Source organism: Topomyia yanbarensis, chromosome 2 (genome assembly GCF_030247195.1).
Source record: "Topomyia yanbarensis strain Yona2022 chromosome 2, ASM3024719v1, whole genome shotgun sequence".
Lineage (NCBI taxonomy): Eukaryota > Metazoa > Arthropoda > Insecta > Diptera > Culicidae > Topomyia > Topomyia yanbarensis.
The window spans coordinates 43606135-43626487 of NC_080671.1; the positions used below are offsets into that span (position 1 = coordinate 43606135).

Sequence of the window (20353 nt, forward strand, 5' to 3'; positions counted from 1 at the left end):
TTTATTTGTTTTGGTAAACAGCGTTAAGTAAAATGACAAAAGGCATATGAAACATGGTTAAAAGACATGGCTCTACAAATGTCAAAAGTATAATGAAACTAATAAAAGCGCGTCTGTTAGCAAATATTGAAAAGCTAAAGTTTGCAAAGTAGCCCCACATATCCAAAGTAGCCCCGCACGACGGTACGTGTACTGTACATTAGAGATGGTCGGGTTTCAGTTTTTTCGAACCCGAACCCGACCCGAACCCGAGCGCATGAAAATTTTAAAACCCGAACCCGACCCGAGCCCGAAATTACAAAATTTGAAAAATCCGAACCCGACCCGAGCCCGAACATTCTAAAACTTAAAAACCCGAACCCGATCCGAACCCGAGAATGAAAATTTTGTAAAACCCGAACCCGACCCGACCCGAGAATTTTAAAATTTGAAAACCCGAACCCGACCCGAACCCGAAAATTTAAAATTTGAGAAGCCCGGCCCGAATCCAACTTGCTAATACGGAAAATCAACCAAAGATCTCGAAGATTTTTAATTCTAGGCACCCGAGCTGGACCCTTGACTCATCTAAGAATAGTAGAATCACTCGAATCTGAAGTAGCACCATACGCATTGAGTTATATCTGCATTTGGAAAAACAAATCACTACCGAGTAGAATCCGCATTTATATTTACTATTATTGAACGTCAAATTTGTAACGTGTTGAGAAACTTAATAAATCATTGATATCTTAACCGGAAATTAAGTTAAATCGGCGGCCAACTCATGGGGAAACAGAAACCTTATTGGTCACAGTTTCCAACAACCTTGCCCGTCGTAATTAACCAAAATTTCTGATTTTTTATCAGAAACCATTCCTGCGAGGCAGTTTCGTATAGTTTATTACAAGTATTAAATTAAGCTATGGAAATTAGCAATTCGTATTCGACAGTTTACATGACGTCACCCACGTTACTAGTTGGAACGGTCAAACCTGTATCGAAGGGTATCAATCATTTTCTGACGTTATTTTATGCTTCAGATTATACGGTATGCGCGCCAATAGAGATGCTTCGACATCTCCAATGGAGCTCTCGGAACGACTCCAAACTTAAAAATCCGTTAATGGCTTCAACAGAACACACAAAAATTTTGCGATCATTTCGTTAAGTTCGTGGAAATTCGTGGAAATGTATTTTCATAAAGGAATCTGGATCATGCAACAGCTCAGCCCGGGAACAATCTGATAGAAAGTGCTTGTATCATATATGTACCACTGATTTGATAATGGTGCTATAATCCCATCACCATATGAGTGTCATGAACAACGAAACCTGGCGAAAGTGAAGCTAGGTTTAGGTCTGATGGAACAAAGACAGTTTCTAGAAAATAAATTTGGCCTAAACTATCTGCTTTTAAAAAAATAATGTGCCCTTTTTTAAATTTGAGCCGCCATAATGACACCAAAGTACCACCAAATTTTTGAGTCCAAATCCTTATTTTTCCGTTACAGTTTATTGTAAGAAATCTTTATCATAAACCAATTTGATTATTAAACTTCCGTGAAGGCAGGTACAACCTATTTGTTTCATTTGACCAATTTAACAGTGCTTGCTTAAAGTTTGTTTGGGGTACAAATGTACCCCACAAAACCGTTAGCGTTAGTGTTTTGTCATGTGCACATAATTCAAAAAAAAATTATATATTTTTTTAAAAGCAAAATATCGATACATAGTAAGCGAGAAACTTGTGTAAAATTGTATAAGTTTCAACTCTGCTGAATAATAGTATCTGTTATTTGGTATAACAAAGCACTATAGCAAAGCAACTAGAAAATGCGTTTGGATCGGTATCGTAATTTTTGCTTTTGCGGATGAAAGAGTCAAAACACATTTGTGAATATGATTTGTATATACTATGCAAGACGCATCATTCGAATCGTTATCTTCTGCAGCCCAGGCTCTGGAGCATACTTACTTTATATACACGTACAATGCACCGGCTCTATCTATTCCTTCGACGCCTTCCTGTTTCATCTCTGTTACTGCATATTGCTGTATTTTTAACGCTTTTTATTGGCGTTTGGTTTTAAAAAAGCATCGGAATAAATATACTTTTGGACCGGTTTTTGAAAAAAAATGTTCAAAAGAAAATTTAATAAGCTTTACAACGTCGTTTAAATGGTCAAAATCGATTTGAAACTACCGGAGTTATAGCAATATGAAGGAAAAAAGAGAATTTTGACGTATTTTAAAGACTTGTTTTATACAAAATGAAATACTACCTAATTAAATAGCCAAAACACGAATATTTTTAAACAGGTTACTTTACGAATGATTTTAGAATAAAACTATCCAATTTAATTATAAATTTAATAAAAATTAGACATACTAGAGCGATTTTAGTTCTGGGGTACGAATGTACCCCACAAAACCGTTTACGTAGAGAAAAAGTCGCCGCGGCCTAAATATCGGTTTTAAAGTACTTGTCGAACTTTATATTCCATTATAAAAAAGTTGAACCGATATTTTCCGATAAATTCCTGTTGACTTGGTTTATTGCTAATTATCATGAAAAATAATACGCAAAGAGATTTTAGATGTGAAACACGTATTGTTGAATGATCTTTCATGAATGTTCGTTTAAAAAATTAAATAATTCAGGCAGTTTGCGAATCTGAAGAGACGGAATTTTATACAAGAATGAAAAAATACAATATTTGAGCACCAGAAAATACGACGAATTCTAGCGTTTCAGAGGTGCTAACATTTGGTACGGTTATATGTGTCATCCATTCGAATTACGAAGTATAATTCACTACTACAAAAAAGACTGCGTTTTGTGTATAGACGCAAACAGTGTCATGAAATGGATGGGTTGTTTTGTTCAAAACCCGAACCCGACCCGACCCCGATAATTTCTAATTTGAAAAACCCGAACCCGACCCGAGCCCGAAAGTCCAAAAATTTTATAAACCCGGACCCGACCCGAACCCGAGAATTTCAAATTTGAAAACCCGGAACCCGACCCGAACCCGAGAAGCTTAAATTTACAGAACCCGAACCCGACCAGAAACCCGTCGGGTTCGGGTCGGGTCCGGGTTTCGGGTCCAAAAACCCGAACCCGACCATCTCTACTGTACATACTATCGAGGCAAAATTTACGTACTATCGATGGTACGAAATATCGATACGTATACCTGTATTATTTTTCGCTCCTATTCTTCCGAAATAATATTTAGCAACCAACTACTACTTTATTGCGGGATACAAAACAGCTGTGAAATTTCGCATGTAGTGTAGTTTCCATTTCTGCACACAACTGAATTTAAATTAGGTCATAATATCAATTTTGAAACACAAAATTTTTCCGGCACTATACCGAATAGCGACTTGATGCCATTTCGATGATCTTTCCCTGGTAAACCGTTTGTAAATGGCACAATCGGCTTCGGTGAAGTTAGAGTGTCATATTTAGGATGCCGGTGAGTTAGCCGACTCGAGTTTAAGACATTCCGATACTGTTGTTGGCAAGTGTATCGCTAATTGGCGGTTCTAAATAAGGAAACAAGATCAACGACTTTGAAAGAGCTTAGCAAAATGTTTTTAGGTGTGTAGTGGACCTTAACAAGGAAACCAGACTTGCAGTGACAAACCGCAGTTCTAACTAAGTAGACTCACGTGACTGATGGCTGTAATCAACAACAACATAACTACATCATGTGCGACTAATAGGGTACCATCATTTTCCGACAAACACAAATTACATTTGTATCGTAATTATATGCAATCTAAGCATTCATTATTTGCACCGACACACCTTCATCCCAGTACAATATTCAATCATAGAGCGCCCTTGCGAAAAGAGTTTACAACAAGACCCTGGCAGTGGGTAATGACGTTTGCTGGCGTGCGACTGCTACCATATCGCATTTCTCGATCTCCAGACGTCTGCCGGCCATTCGCTCACAGTCAAGCTTCCCACGAAAGACAAGTGCACAACAAATGCACACCCGTGCTACCTAGGGCAGGGTCTGTGCTAGTGGGGCAGGGTCTCCGCGCAGACGAAAAGGGTCAGTATTGAATGCAAACCGTTTTGTGAATTTGAAATTAAGTGAAACTTCAAACATAACCGAAGAGTTTTCTTATCGGAACGTTGATTGAAAATTAGGTCAATCAGCATGCAACTACCTATTTTCCACTGTGTTACTCGAGCAGCACGTGTAAATCGAATTTGAAACTACAATAAATCTTATCTTGATATTGTTATGAATTTCGTAAAACACGCGTTCCTCTTGTTAAGAACAAATAAATAATTTTATATTGTGTTGAGAAACAGCGTGAAAAACCATTTAACAGCCAAGTTCGACGAACTACTGAAACCTTAGCAATGTTCACAAGTTGAATTACTCGTTCTATGCCAGCCAGAACAACACAACAAACGAATGCACGACAAAGTGGCAACAGTATCGTCTTCCCCGGAAAGTGACAAGTAATGTGTGCCTTCATGATGCGAAACAGCTAAAGAAACAACGTCTAAGTCGGCATCGTATAGCCCCCATGTAATATAGCAGAATAAACCGGCCGGGAAGCCGGTCTCAGAGACGACAAAAACCGTCGAGGTCGCGAGTCGCGATAATTCAGTTGGAAATGCAATATTGCGTCATACCCGTGAAATGCGGGGTCATACCCGTGAAATGCCTTGTGCAGTCGATTAGATTGTTACTTCGGGATATCGCACGTTCCTGTTCGGTGCGATTCGAATTTGTAGATTCACTCACTCAAGTAAATAATATAATAACAACAAGCGAAAATATTTTAACAAAAATATTCACGTCGAGCTTCTGTACATACTGAAATTCTGTCCATTCCTTCATAACAATAGTCTTATTTTCCAATCATTGCTCGACGAAATGTTTTCACAGTGGAAAAACGATTTGATACGATTGGGCTTACAAAATTAACAACACTGATAAATGTACACGTAATTGTTTGTTATCAATCAGCGGAGCTAATAACAAAGCAAAGTTTGCAGTCGATGTGAACATTTGAAAGTTAGTTTCTATTATGAATATCTACATCGCATCCATGGATTAGGGTAGTTGCGATTAGTTAAACAGCATTGAAGGGATACACCACGGTATAATTTTAAAGCAATCGAATATTTTTATTGACCTAAAATGTGCTCCAGGGACTTAAAAAAGATATTTCAAAATAAGGAAAGCGACAATAATGCATAAATACTCAAATTTGCAATTTTACCGCAAATGTTACTCGAACAAATGATTTTTGATCGCTCAGAAATTTTCATTTTGTTTTGCAGCGGCGTACGAGGATTTGATGTTGTTATTGCAAAAAAAGGATGGGAAGCATTGGGTAAGGTTAGGTTTACTTCCAAGGAAATAAAAGACACTTCTCGACGAACTGATATATCAAAGCCCCTGAGAGGATATTGAGATAACAGAACGACTACACATCCGAAGAGATATTGTCATTCAAATACGGCTTAAACTATAGCTTTTGTACCATCCGATGTCTTTTTTAATCTCTCAACTTTCTTCTCTTACGTGGAAGTTCAAAATAAAAAGGTGTTCGTACGTACAAAGCATATGAATGACCTGTAGTCCTTTTACAAGAAAATTTAACAGCCGAACAAATCGAAATGATTCCAGTTGTCAACCAAACTCTGGCTGCTATCAATGGCGATGAAACAATGATTACCAGAGCTTCTTCCCGGCTTAAATCGTCTTTCAATCCGGGACTCAAAGAATTCCTTTTGGTGCCTCTGATAAGACAAATCGAAGATTTGGTGAATTTACTTCTACTTGAGTTCTGGATAATGGATTTTATGAAAGCAAAAATTATCTGATCCATGATTGATCGGTACAATTCGACCAAGTAGAGAGCGTTGCTAGCACTGCCCCTTTGTCATCCAATGAACTGCGACGCACGTATAAAAAGAGAACATGAGAAAAAATTGTTAGTTTGCGTTCTGTCGTTGTAGGCGTAGTAGCTGCTGCGTTTTATGTTAGCTCGCATTCTTCGGTGGCAGGTAATATTACCTCCAACGACAGCCGCCAGGCACTGACAGCATTTTATTCCAATGATGGACTAGCGTGCCAGTTGCATTTATAGTATAGAAAAATGACACACCACAGAAGAGCAGAAAGCTTTCTTGCAGAGTTGAATAAATGGATTGTCGATGGGATGATTTGGTGAGAGAGAACCGCGCTCTCTTAGTGTTTAAATTATGTGTGGCGTCAGCTGCGTGTTCAGATAAATTGACCAAGGCGCGTGTTCTGATGCGCACTGCGTTGCACACATTGAAGTGTGCAGTGCACACTGTGCACTAGCGTGTGCTCTTTGGTTCGTTTTTCTTTGACAAGCGGTAGTGCGGGTGCGATAGACGATTTGATAAATACTGGTTGTTTCGTTGTATAAAGGAGATGGTATTGGCTTATTGGAAGCTTACTTAAGAGTTAATAGACATTTTTTACTACCCGGGCAATCTTAAAATCTTAAAATAGTCGGTCCTCGGGGCTAACTGGGAAAACGTTTTATGTGGCATCATGCTGCAAACACAGTTAAATAGGGATCCGTAGATGTAGATTATCGTACGTGACAATTGCAGGGTGATTGCGAAAATCTCACTCTAAGAAACCTGTTTGGTTAAGGTTAGAGTATATTATTATTTAGGAAGAGATGGGGTAAAACGCGCCCCTCAGGAAATATGACCATAACTTACCTATAGAACAGAATTTGAATGAATGATATCATTTAACCAACCTGTAATCGCAATCATAACGCATTGCAAAATATTCAAAAGCAATGAAAAATGTGCAATGCTTCAAAATCATTATAAATTACACTTTGAAAAATGGGTATTGCAAAACGAACTTGTGCGGTGTTAAACTTCACCAGAACAACAGGGCATAACTCACTACAAAAGGACAAAAAGCTCGTTGGACAAGCACGTAATTTTGTTTTCTGTCGGGAGTTTACAAAAGTATAGCATTAAATCGCCTAAGATTATGCAACTATTAGGTTTTCAGAACAATTTTATTGATTTAGATTAAAAAGATGGGTAGATAATGTCCGAGGCATAAACGTAATGAAATGGTATACACTTTAGCCTGTTAATGCGAATGTAGTAATTTTTACTAATTTCTGAAAGGGGCGGGCACAGCGTAGTTGGTAAATCGATTACCTTGTATGCTGCTCACCTGGGTTCGCATCCCAACCCCGCACATAGAGTTAGAGATTTTTCTTATCCGAAGAGGCGAATGACCTTAAGGTTAAAACCTCTATAATCAAAATAATAAAAAAAAACAAAATAATAATAATTTCTGAAATGTTTTTGATTTAAATCAGTTATTTCGGTATTCCTAATGGAAATACCTAAATAACGATAAACGTACATTTGATTTTCTCCTGTTGCCAAATGAATTGTTTCACTCTCAGTCACTATAACCTCGATTAAGACCGCGTTTATATGCGTGATCAACCGTTCTCTTTATCACCCAAGTGTTTTCATGTTTTCGAGATTGCGTAGATGATTGCGAAGGGTTCAAGCGATTGTATGTTAACGTGTATGTCGTGTGTGCTGCTTCGCATGCATGTATTCGTTTTTATAACCGTGTCGCCATGGAACGTATTGTTTAGTGTATATAAGCGTCATTTTTTCCTTTTTTATTAGATTGAACCAACTAAAGGCCTGTAGTTAGGCTGCTAGAGCCGAGGGTAGGAACTTCCGGTGTTCAGATGTTTAGATCGAATGCATGGACCTAGGGACTTCCGGGCGTTACCAATTCAGGTTCGCATTGGAAAGGGCGCAGGTATAATCGCACTTGAGACGGTGTTTATAAATTCGTAAATTCCAACATATTCACTTAAGGGGCGTTTGGTGTAGAGGGCAAAATTAATCGATTTCTTTTCGATATTCGCTTAATTGTTGAAAGGTCTCCCGCAATCCCAGTGGCCACGCTAACTTCTTTTGTTTTAAACAGCCATGCATTACACGCGCGCATTTGCTATAACACACGCATATTTCAATCTATCGGCAACAATTTTCGAAATACTGACAGCGTTAAAAATACAGTGTGAACAATACACTCTAAACTACTTCTACCCAAATTTTCTAGAGAAAATTCCCAATGGGTTATTTTCTACAGCGTTTTTCCCGTGACGCAATTTGATGTGTGACGCCCTTTTAAAAGCGTTTTTTTTTTCGAAACTGCGTTTTTCAAATTATAGAACACGATAACTCAAAAACCAATCAACAAATTGACTTGATTTTTTATGGGGATGCCCAATATGTGTAGCCTGTCGATGAACCACAGAAAACTGAATAAAAAAAATTCACCCTATTATTCTGAAGAAAAATGAGCAAATTTTACTGTAAAATATGAGATTTTTCAGTTTTCATGAAGCCATTTTTCGAAACTCGAACTTTTTCTATTTTTTGAGGATCATCGACTAACTACAAGTCAAAGCTTTACAAAACTCAATTTCCCGTATCAGACAATTTTATCGAGAGTTATCGTGTTCGCCGCGGCGCTCCTCGACGTGGAAATGGTTGGACGTCTACTCTTGGAACGTTCGTATGTGTGGCTCTGTGCGACTGCAAATATTTTTTTTCGTGCACAATGAATGTATAAAGCGATCCTAACATTACACAATGTATCTATTGTTGCCTTGCCTTCAAAATCGTAAAACAAAATAACTTTCGTTTGGAGCACTTTACACCAGACGCTCCCTTAATCCTAGATGTTTCTATGTATGCGAAATGGCGGGCATATGCATACGCTGATGATCGCGATGGCATGCGTGATCAGATATATCTTGTCGCGAAAGATACGAGCGTTTCTATGTTAACGTGGTTAATCGCATGGGCGCACAGATGAGTAACGGGGGTCAAATTCTGGTCAAAATCATGTACTGCTGCTATTTTTGTTATTATGTCGTGAACTAAAAATAGATAATAACTGGTTTTTGGAACGATTTGGCATCTATTAACCTACCAGTGCAGAGGTCGATTTTCTATATCCTTTCGAATACTGGTAATATCGAGGTGATTTGTGTGAATAGATTGGATTTTCCAGTTGCATGGACAGATGATCAATGGAAAAGGAAGAAGAGAAGGAACACAGGAATGTAGTGATATTTTCAAATCGCTTGCAATTTGCGGATCGAACAAGACCGGAAGATGAGTTTGAATGTTTTTGGATAGTTGAACTCTTGTTTTACAATACTTTTTCAGCAGCTATGCCGGATCTCGCCGTTTAATGTAACTTTTTTATCATTCAAATTTATAAAATTTGTTAAAAAGTGGTATCTTGATAGCCGATGCAATACACAGTAACACAACTATTTTTATTGCAAATGGTTTTGTTCAGCTGCGTTTGTAATAATATTGTCTTACATAATACAGTCATAATCACTAGAAAGCGATATTGCTGGATATATAGTAGAAAATGAATAAAACCCCTTAAAATATCACAATTTTAAAAAGATGCTAAAATTCCTTAGACATTTTTTACATACTCCTAATTTTGCCACAACACGCAGTCAGTTTTCAGGTACCTATGTAAAAATATAAAACACAATAAAAAATCGAAGAAAAAATATTTTGGAATTTGTTCTAGTTACTCCTCTATGAGGCGTTTTGATGTCACGTAATTTCGCGTGTTTGAATTGGTTTATATTACCGAGAAGTCGTTTTTATATTAGCTTGGGCTTTTGAATATTCGAAGTGTCGTCATTTTGATGTTTAATTTTGAATGTAGGAAGAAAGTGAGATCCCCCATCTCACTGGAGTTTCCAACTATGGCGCTCTTAGACTTGTTTGTTGTGTATATAGGTTTCAAATTTCAGAGAAAAAGCATCCGGACGGGTATGATTCATGATCGCGCGAGAGCGGGCGTTTGTATGTTGGCGTAAGGCCTCCCAAGTTGACTTAATTACCGGGACATTTATATGCTTGCGAGATCGTGGACATTCATATGCGTGAATGATTGCATTTGCGATCAGGTTTGTATTATCGCGAAAGCATCAAGCGTTTGTATATTATTTCTCACGTTCTTTTTATCGCGTTTACCACTAAACAGACTGATTAGGATTCAAAAGTTTATTCTGCATTACACCGGAATGATTTTTGGGACGAATGTGGTTCAATCGAATCCGACTTCCGTTTGATTTTGCTGTCCTTATTGAGAATAAACATCACATACATTCAAAAATACGATCCTTCATAATGCAAAATACGCTTATTAGTACCTAACTAGTGCCAATTTTGTAGCTTATATTTCTCATCTAACTGATGCTAGTTACTAATAACCGTCTAGGACTTCATCCTTTTCACTATATGAAATTTCGGGGACAATGTGGTTACAAAACACAGATTTCTGATTGAGTCTCCACCTCCAAAATCAGTTCTGGAATATTCTACACAGAATAGAAGAATAGGCCTCACCAACAGAATGCTATATTATGCTGTTTTGAAAGAAATATTGTACGTTTCTGGGGAGACGATATGAAAAGAAGGATTGTATTCGATTATTTCATGCAAAACATGTACTCATTTTACTGAAAAAACGTCCCATTTCAAATGCTAATTTAAAAGAACATTGTATACCAACGGCTCTTTAATCATCAAAATCCTGGCGTTATTCAATTTAAGGGCGTTTATGTCGCATTGTCACTACGATCAACATTACACCATGGCGATTATCATGAAAACGCATTTTTTCTCTGAGCTTTTAAGGAACCGTGCTAATTTTTGGGTGCAAAAGGACACAGAGTAAGGTTTTTTTTAAATAAAGAAAGATTTTGAGTGAGTACAACATTTATGAAACATTGTTTTGTGTTGCATTTGAAGAGACCTACAACAAGGCCACACGAAAAGTTCAAACTCACGGTGGCACCGTGTAATCAGTCGCATAGCTATATTCTAAATTCAGAAATAATCGAGAACTAAACATCTGAAGCGACACTTCTATTATTATCTATGTCTATACAAGACTAATATTTATTCACGTCCCTGTCTAGCTGCAGGGGTTCCATTCGCTAGCGCCGTCGTATTGCACTTTTTCTTGCTGCAATAAAAATGCTCTGTTCTTTATCATAAGGCCCAAACAGAATGCTCCATCATTGCCGGAACGTCGAAACCCGCTTTGAGAACTATGTCTAACCTTGGGTTACTTTCTGTAGCGAACGAGGCGATGTTGTACTAACAACTTTGAAATCAGATCGCGTCTGACGTTGCGTCAGAAACGGAGCATTCTGTTTTAACCATTCAGACCTTCCGCCGCACATGTTTACACTTCACCATATCCACGCGAATGCGACGGAAACAATCCGAACTCCCCATTACCAAGAACGATTATTGCCCACAACAAGCACATCGCGAATTCTATTTTTGTGGCACTGTATATGAGCTGTGAGGCATCACTTTCGGCTACAATAACATATCGCCCCTTAGCGCGCTTCCGATTGTGTAAGCAATGTATCAATTTCTCCTTTTTTCCCATTCGCTCCATGACTTATCATGCAACCGTCAATCACGCGTAAATATTCCGGATTTTACCCTTGAGTCAATCGCTTGACTTCGATTCGCGACCTACACTTTCGAGATCAACATCGTGGGTGCTTGGTGGGTTAAACAAACCAACAATCCCAGCTAAGATTGAATGACTTCCTCAACCTAATTCAGTGAGACTTAATATTTAATGTGGTACCAGCCGCTACCTATAATGTTTGTATTTGAACTTCAAGGTTTGAGAACGTTTCTCCAGCTTCGAGCAGTTGGTAATAAATCTTCTACCCGCAAGCAACTCACTGCGGAATAGACATAACGAAGCATGCGTACACACAACATAGGCAAGCCGGCGCGGAAAGGTTAATTTAATTGTCGGTATAAATATTTGAACAAAGCCATTCATCCGATTCAACCTTCACAGGGAGGTTCGGATTCACAAAATTCATCAATCTGTCGACTGCTAGACATGAAATTTGCTGCATTCAAACTTCACTGATGGATTCGCTCATGAACCAAAGTATTCGTCCGTACCAAGTAATATTATGTAAAAATATGATTAGCCACTTACCGAAACAGTAGAAAATGGCGACTGAGGTTAATCCATTTGGCATTCGAGGCGTACTTCTAGAATATTGATACGCTGTACAATCTAGACAGGATGATTAGCTCATCGCGACAACGGAAACCTATTACTTCACTATCGCAAAAAACTGAAAATTTTCACTAAGAAGGGCACTTTGAAACTACGGTTGGCTATTTTACACTACAGTTGTCTCTAATTCACAATTTCAAACTCTCGATGATCACTTTTGTTTTGATTCCGCATAACCGAAGCTAGGTATCATTTACACGGAAATCACCAGCAGACAATTGATGATCAGGTTTTTCACGCATTATGAATCATCACCATGTTTAACGCGCATCCAACGCAAAAAATTATAAACATTTCTCTTCTTTTGTTAATTTCGTCGCGAGCGTTTTCGCAGCCTTGTTGTATATGGTATGGGAGACATATGGAGCGTTGATTGGTCTGAAAGTGAACGAAAGAGAAATTTATTATGTGATTAGTGAACAGCCAAGTGTTTCTGTTTAATGACTATGTACGCTGGATCCTATGAAACATGTGTGCTGTATGTGCTAGATCACCAACACAAACTGGAGATAACTTTTGAAAAATGTTCTATTTTTGCTGTTTCCATTTCAAAAGACAAAATCATCTCTTCTGGTGCACTGATGTCAACCATAGTTCGTAAGAACTATGCACATCGGATCTTTGGGCTGTACCTTAAGGGAAGGTTCGCATTCGAATGACCAAAAAAGTTTGGATTTTTTTTTTGTGGGCCAATGAAAAAGCATAGAAGAAAACAGTTTACAGATTCAAAAAGCTTATATTTTCGTCTTCATTTACAAATTTTTTCAAGACGAAAAAACCAAATGGCAGCTCCAAAGCAAACTAAATTTGTTGGTGTAATGACCTAAGAACGGGCAAAAAACTTCAAATTTGACGCAATGGAGCGATCTCAAACTTTGAGATCGATTTTTTAGCCCTTTCTTCCACTTTAAGGCTTCGCGAAAAATAGTGAATACAAAGAATTTGTAGATTTTATAGATCGTTTCTCCGATGAAAAAGGGTTTGTTTCGAGAGGTCAAGAGATGAAATCTTTAAATTGAACCGTTTTAAAATGAGATGGTGGGCAGTTTTGAAAAATCATGTTTTGAGCTAAACGTTCGAAGAATTATTCGCGGTAGAATGTCAATATTTTAAAACAATTACATGGAATTATGGGTTTTGGACATCGCTGATTACAAATCTGCAGTCAGTTTTTTGAAATTCAAAAAAGCCAATTCAATATGGCGGACCCCCACTAAAAAAATAAGTGGAATTTCAGCCAAAATCGTGCAAAAGGTTTTGTAATTTATGAACACGAATTTGAGTTCAAAGTTCAAAATCAGTTCATTGAGTTAAATCAAAATAAAAAAATAAAAATCCAATATGGCGAACTACAAAGTGACTAACAATTTTGACCAAAATTTTTCGTTTTTCACCGTTCATCCCAGCAGTGGACCCCTATACAGATCAAGTCGCGAAATACAGTGCAATGCGAAGCATTCTGAGAACGTACATAATGCCATGAAAAGGTTTCTACCTGAGGCGCGCTTCTCGAGCTGAGAGCATCCCATGGCGACCAGGACGCCGCTTTGAACAATGGCCTGCATAAACTTTTTTGATGCGCGAATCGAAAAACCCGTTTAACACAATATAATAGACACTTATACCTTTAAAAAAATGCGAAGAAAAAAATCAAATTTTTGAAAATTTTGTATGAGAGCCTCCGCTTAATCAATACAAGGTTCATTTGCTTCGGAATTTAATTATTACGAGCTTGTTTTAGAATGATTTGATTGCTTTCTTGAATTTTGCAACTGACGAATACTGCTTCGCGTTGTTATACACACCGGTCATTCAAATACCACTTTCTTCAGACATTAATTCGATTAAAAATGTTTCAAGTATGATGGTTTGAAACCAGTTAGGGTCCACTATGAGGTTGATAATAGTCTATTATCTTTCTCCGGACAAAATCAGCCTAGAGGCCGTGGCCTAGATCAACTGGGTTCCTGTTCACATGTCGCAAGAGGCGACTTAAACAGGAGTCCTCAATAGGGTGTCCCAAAATGACATCATGTTAAAAAAGTCATCGGGCTCACTTCTTAAATAAAAGGTTAGGGTATTAGGAGCATTTTCTTCTGCGGAGTGAATTTGCTAAAATGCTCCCTACTGGCGGCGAATTTTAATCTTTTGAAAAATGGGCCGATTTTGTGCAAAATTTCAAATGCATGCCTCTAGAAGCACTCCTGAATGACCTTAGATTTTTTCCAGCATTTTTTTATTTTCGGAAGGTCCTAATGGAGAAGTTTGGTTAGTTAGTTTGTACAAATTTTGAATTATAAGTGCGGCTGAGCCATTAAAACTTAGTAAAAAGTGATTTTTTTGATTTTTTGCAGTAGTTTTTCTTCAAAACTGGGTATCTACAAAAATTTTAAAAGTATAGAAAACACTTTATATAGTTGAGCCGAATAAAGGGGCGTAATTTTGCTGAAGAAAGTGTATAGCTACGGCCAATGGGTTATGAGTTATTTAAGTTTTTGTTAAATAACCTTTTGACATTTTATGATATTCATCAAAAATAACACTGTTCTACAAAATAAGACAACTTAAGTGTGCTTAGTCCGCATATTATTTTTCGGAAAACAGAATGAAAATGATGAAAAATGGCGTTTTTCGCTTGTCTCTAGTACATCAGAATCGGTTTTATGAGCATTAGACGATTTTTTTAAAATTATTTTGTACTAATAGCACCCTAGCGATTTTGAAAATCACTAAAATCAAACCAAATATGTCGAGTTAATGGTAACTTATGGCGTATATTTGAAGGCTAAATTGATTGGCGTATTCACATTTTATATTTTCATGTTAGGAACTTTAAAGTAGAGAAAAATGCAGAAGAGTGAGGTGAGTGTTGGAAAGCTGATAATTACTGTTTAGATCACATAATTCCGAAATAGTCAAATTTGGGGCAAATATCCTCGAAAAAGTTTTACAACAGAATACAGCGCATCTTCTGACACAATAATTTTTTTGTCCTAGAAGTAATTATGGAGAATTAACTTTTCAAAAAATAATTAGAGACTTGGCATCATTAGCAAAGTTATCATTATTTTCATAATTTAAGTTACAAAAAAATCATAAGATGCTTATTACACCTCGTCCTGCCATACTAAAGACGTACAGAAAACGTGATTTTTCATCACTTTCCTTCTATTTTCCGAAAAACGATGTGTGGTCAAAGCACATTTGAACTGATTTACTTTTTGGAACAGCATTATTTTTGATGAATTGCTAAAAATGTCAAAGATTATCTAACAAAAACTTAAATAACTCATACCCCATTAGCCGTAGCTATACACTTTCTTCAGCAAAAATACGCCCCTTTATTTGGCTCAACTATATAAAGTGTTTTCTATACTTTTAAAATTTTGTAGTTGCCAGTTTTGAAGAAAAAATACTGAAAAACACCAAAAATTTCACTTTTTACTAAGTTTTAGTGGCTCTGCCGCTCTTATAATTCAAAATTTGTACAAACTAACTAACCAAACTTCTCCATTTAGATCTCCAGAAAAATAAAAAAATTGAAAAAATCTATGACAGTGCAGGTCCACTTCAACAGGCATAAATCTCAAATTTTATCAAAAATCGGCCCATTTTTCAAAAAATCAAAATTCGCCACCAGTAGGAAGCGTTTTAGCAAATTCACTCCGAAGAAGAAAGTGCTCCTAATACCCTAACCTTTCATTTAAGAAGTGATCCCGATGACTTTTTTAACATGATGTCATTTTGGGATACCCTAGTCCTCAAGTCAAGGTGATTCTCCGTGCCGAGGGCTGAATTGCTGGCAGGACTAAAATATGCCAGTCGCGCACGGAGTGTCGTGGCGTACTGTGTTAAGCGAATCTCTAATACAGTGGACGTTTGTTTCTTCGCAAATCGTGGGATTCAAATGGCGATCATGTCCCTAATACCCATTTCGAGGTTTGCTATAGGCGATTATAAGCCAACGTGTTTGGTATCTTCTAGCTGCTGTACAACGAGTGCTGATGATGAAATGTGTAGTGCTGTGATCGAGTATAATTACAGTAGCACAAATTAATCTTCAGCATAAACGTATAGCAACTATGACTCTATCCCGCCTTGTGCAGGAAAGAAAAGCTTCCATAGCTTTGGTTCAAGAACCGTATTTCAATAAAGGAATCTTCTATGTTGGAAAGCTGCTTAACCCCGTCTTCGAAGCATTCAACAAAAATGGTATGGAAAATCATCATAAAATGCCTCGTGCACCACCACCAGATATAAATTTGAGAGGCACCGAATTGATGGAACACTTAAGTGGTACAAATCTGCACATACGTAATGTAGGAAATCACCCCATATTTGCACGAGCTAGCAGAGAAGAGGTGTTGGATGTAACTCTCTGCTCTGACAGTATTACGCATGAGCTAACAAACTGGCTCGTACCTAACGAGCTTGAACAGTCGTTATCTGATCATAAGTACATCGTCTTTGATCATTTAAACATTTCGCTAGATATCGTCACATATCGTAATCCCATAATCCACGAACTGGGACTTCTACGATGGCGGCTTGGCGACTAGGTTTCAGGGGTATCTTACAACGATTGAATTTCCACGTGACTTGGATGAGGTCGTGGGTAAAACAAACTCACTCATAGTAGCAGTATACCAAGAGGCTTGCCCGCTTCGAGTTATGCGTGCTTCTAGAGAAACACCTTGGTAGAATATCGAACTTATTCGACTCAAAAAGTTATGCAGAAATCCATGGAATCGCAGACGCAGGGACGGGCCGGAGGCATTAAGGTTGGCTCGCAAAGCATACAGAAATGCCCTTCGATCCTCTGAGCGAAGTGGTTGGATAAGCCTCTGCACAAATGTCTCAAGTCTCAACGAGACTAGCAGATTAAATAAGCTAGTTTTGAAATCGAAAGAATTTCATGTTCAAGTTTTGCTCCGGAAAAGGATGGAATCATTCCAATTCTGCTATAAGGAGGATTTGAGCACTTCAAGAATATTTCAAAAAGGTTCTTACTTGTAGTCTTGCAACAGGATACATTCCATTAGCGTTGCGGGAAATAACTGTAAAATTCATTCCCAAAGGTGGCCGCTTCACTTATGAGAAGACAAAGAGCTTTAGATCGATCAGTCTGACCTTCTTCCTTCTCAAATCAGTACAACGTTTAATCGACCAATACATTCGGGATGTTAGCTTAGGCGAGCACCCGCTGCATGCAATGCAACATGCATATCAGCCGGGGGAAGTCTACGACCACCCTGTTATACAATGTTTTTTTATATCTTTATTTTAGAGGCTTTCAGCTTTGAGCTGCTTCATCTCTTTTATACAATGTTGTCTACAACATTGAAAAAGCTTTCTCACAAAAATAATCAAGTTTAGGAGTTTTTCATAGTATAAAAGGTGCTTTTAACAACGTGTCTTTCAAATCCATCTTGGAAGCAGCACGATGTCAAGGCTCATCGTTAAGACAAGTACAGATAAGGAAACTGAGTGTCTGCGAATATCCTCAAAGTGGTGTACTGTCACCACTTCGATGGAACATTGTCGCCGCTAGCTTGTTGAGGAAACTTAATAAGCTTGGGTCTGGAGAAAGCGGTATTTGAATGACCTCCGATGTGGATGACAACGCGAAGCAGTATTCATCAGTTGCAAAAAAAAACGAAATATTTTGGAAAATTTTTCTTAAGAGCATTTACTTCGAAATGATATTTAGTATTAATATTGTATAAATATTGGAAAATATTAGGAAATTTAGAAGCATACTCAAAGTCGTTGTGAAAAATGGTTTCTTACTAATAACTTCTTATTAATGCAATTACTGTTTCTTCTATTTTTAGGCTCGCGTTAACAAAAAAAAAATAATTGTTTTTCTGTAATTGTACTTTTCAACTTTTTTGTCTTTTCTTTTTGAAAAATTTCACCAAAAAATATTCACGCAGAAAAATTAATTCCCTAGAACTCGCTATCATATAGTTTTGCTGCACAAACGGCGATTTTCGAACAATATATTTTGAAAGTAGTGCATTCAAGATCTCATACGTCCTTTTTACATATTACTCTTGAATAAAATTGTTTGTTTTTTAACAATTCAAAATACTTAGTCTCCCATATATAAGAAACGTAAAAAGTTTCAGCGGAATCGAAGATGGTCACCAGTTTTGATATAATTGAATTAAACTTGATGCAATTGCTTCTTAGCAGAAAACATCTGTTACATAAGATCAACTGTATTTTCTCAAAAATGAATAAAATTTTAAAGTTTTCACAATACAGTTTCAAAAAGTAGACTCTAAGTAGTAAGAAAAAATGTAGGTTACACATTGTATGCAAGCTGTTGGTGTGGTCCACAAAACTTTTTCGAATTTTTGGTCCGTCACGTTACAAGTTATTTGTTTTTAATTACTTCACAATTAAAAATAAGCATTAATCCATATTCAAATTTTCAAGCAATATCATCAAACTTAAATTTAACTACGATGGAAAAATGTGGATCCAGGCAAAAAGTTGAAAAGTTTTTATCTCCTTGCGATCTTTTAGTTATTTTCATGCCATGCAAGAAGCATCAACAAACTTTAACAAATGACAGACAAGTTTGAATAAAAAAACGAAGCAAAATTTGAATAAAAAAAACCTGTTTTAATCCACCTAGCGGTGCAATTGTGCCTTTCTCATTTCTCTAAACTATGGCACGGAGGCTTTTTATGTTCAACATAATTGTGGAAATGTCCATTACATTCTTAGTACACTTTGCACTTATACACAATGGCATGCCAGCCACGAACTTGATGAGCTACTTGTCGACGGTGAAACACTTGAAACAAAAAAATATTATACTCCATTAGCCTAATCAGCATTAGATCAATGTTATCTGCTTGCTAACTCATTTTGTCATGCGGGGGTGGGTATGTGAGGAGGGCGAAAGTCCCATGAACGAACGACTCCCCAGCTTAAATTGGTATGCTTTGTAATATAGTGGTGGTTTAAAGATGATGGGGTTGAAAGGTAGGGGTATGAGGGCTGGATGGGGTGGTGGTCTGAGGGGTGATTTAAGGAGATTTTTAAAGGAGGGGAGTGAACAGTAGAGGGGGGGGGGGGTGTAACCCCTCTCCGTAAACCATCAACTACGCCCCTGTTAAAATCCAGAAATCTCTACAAAGTGGCGCTTACAGAATTTTGATATTCTGCTTGGTTACTGAGATATAGCGAGAAACGTGCTGAGAAATTTTTAATTTTTTGCTTCAAATGAGTGTCTGGGGATTCGCTCAAATTATCTTTATGTATGAGATGTTTTTATATGTAAAACTATCTGATAAACACAATGGCATAATCATTTTCGAAACAAAGATGCACGAACTGTGACAAAAATGCAATTTAAGTTTTAAACTGGAAATATAGCATATTTGGCAACACTGTAACTAAAAATAACTATTTTTTTTAGATTCCCTGACTCATTTCCTTCAAAATGCATCTCACTGATTGTTTATAGACCAAATGAAGCTAAAGATTTGAATAAAAGTTAATAATTGAAGATTTTTTTCTATGGAAAATTTTCCATGCACGATTATGACACGCCATACAAATTTTGTCATCAATACACACCTATGACACGTGTGAGACCGACTTTTGTTTACATTTTTAAAGAAAACTCGCTATGTAGTTAACCGATTCTCGTAATATTTGAGAGATTAATGCAGAATAGATAGAAGCATCATTTGTTTTCTTTGGATTGTTTATACCATTTATAAGTTTCAAGATGTTCAATCTCAAACTTTAAAAATCGTTTTTCTCGAAATGTGCAAAATGGCGCTTGTCATAAGATAGCACAACAGCGACGATTTAGCATCAAAAATAAAAATTCTATTTTTAATTTTTCCTATAGTTTATATGAGAAATATCTGTGTGGCCGCACTCTGAAACCCGTAATTCCGGAACCAGAATTCCGATCGATCCAAAATTCAATAGCAGCCGATGGGAAGGTTGCACCTTTCATTTGAGTTTGGGTAAATCGGTCCAGCCATCTCTGAGAAAAATGAGTGACATCATTTGACACATACGCACACACATACACACACACACATACACACATACATACACACACATACAGACTTTTTCCGATCTCGAGGAACTGAATCGAATGGGATATAACACTCGGCCCTCCGGGCCGGGATTAGGTTGACGTTTTTCAGAGT

At 37.3% G+C, this 20353-nt stretch overlaps 1 protein-coding gene across 2 annotated transcripts in view; it reads right to left on the reverse strand.

Annotated features, from left to right (window-relative positions):
* The window catches only part of LOC131683690 (piezo-type mechanosensitive ion channel component-like), a 135325-nt gene that overhangs the window by 102719 nt on the left and 12253 nt on the right, over positions 1–20353 (reverse strand). For both annotated transcript variants that reach the window (XM_058965903.1, XM_058965902.1), the window contains exon 2: positions 12084–12545. The gene's annotated coding sequence lies outside the window, so the exon portion shown is untranslated. The remainder of the gene's footprint in view (positions 1–12083; positions 12546–20353) is intronic.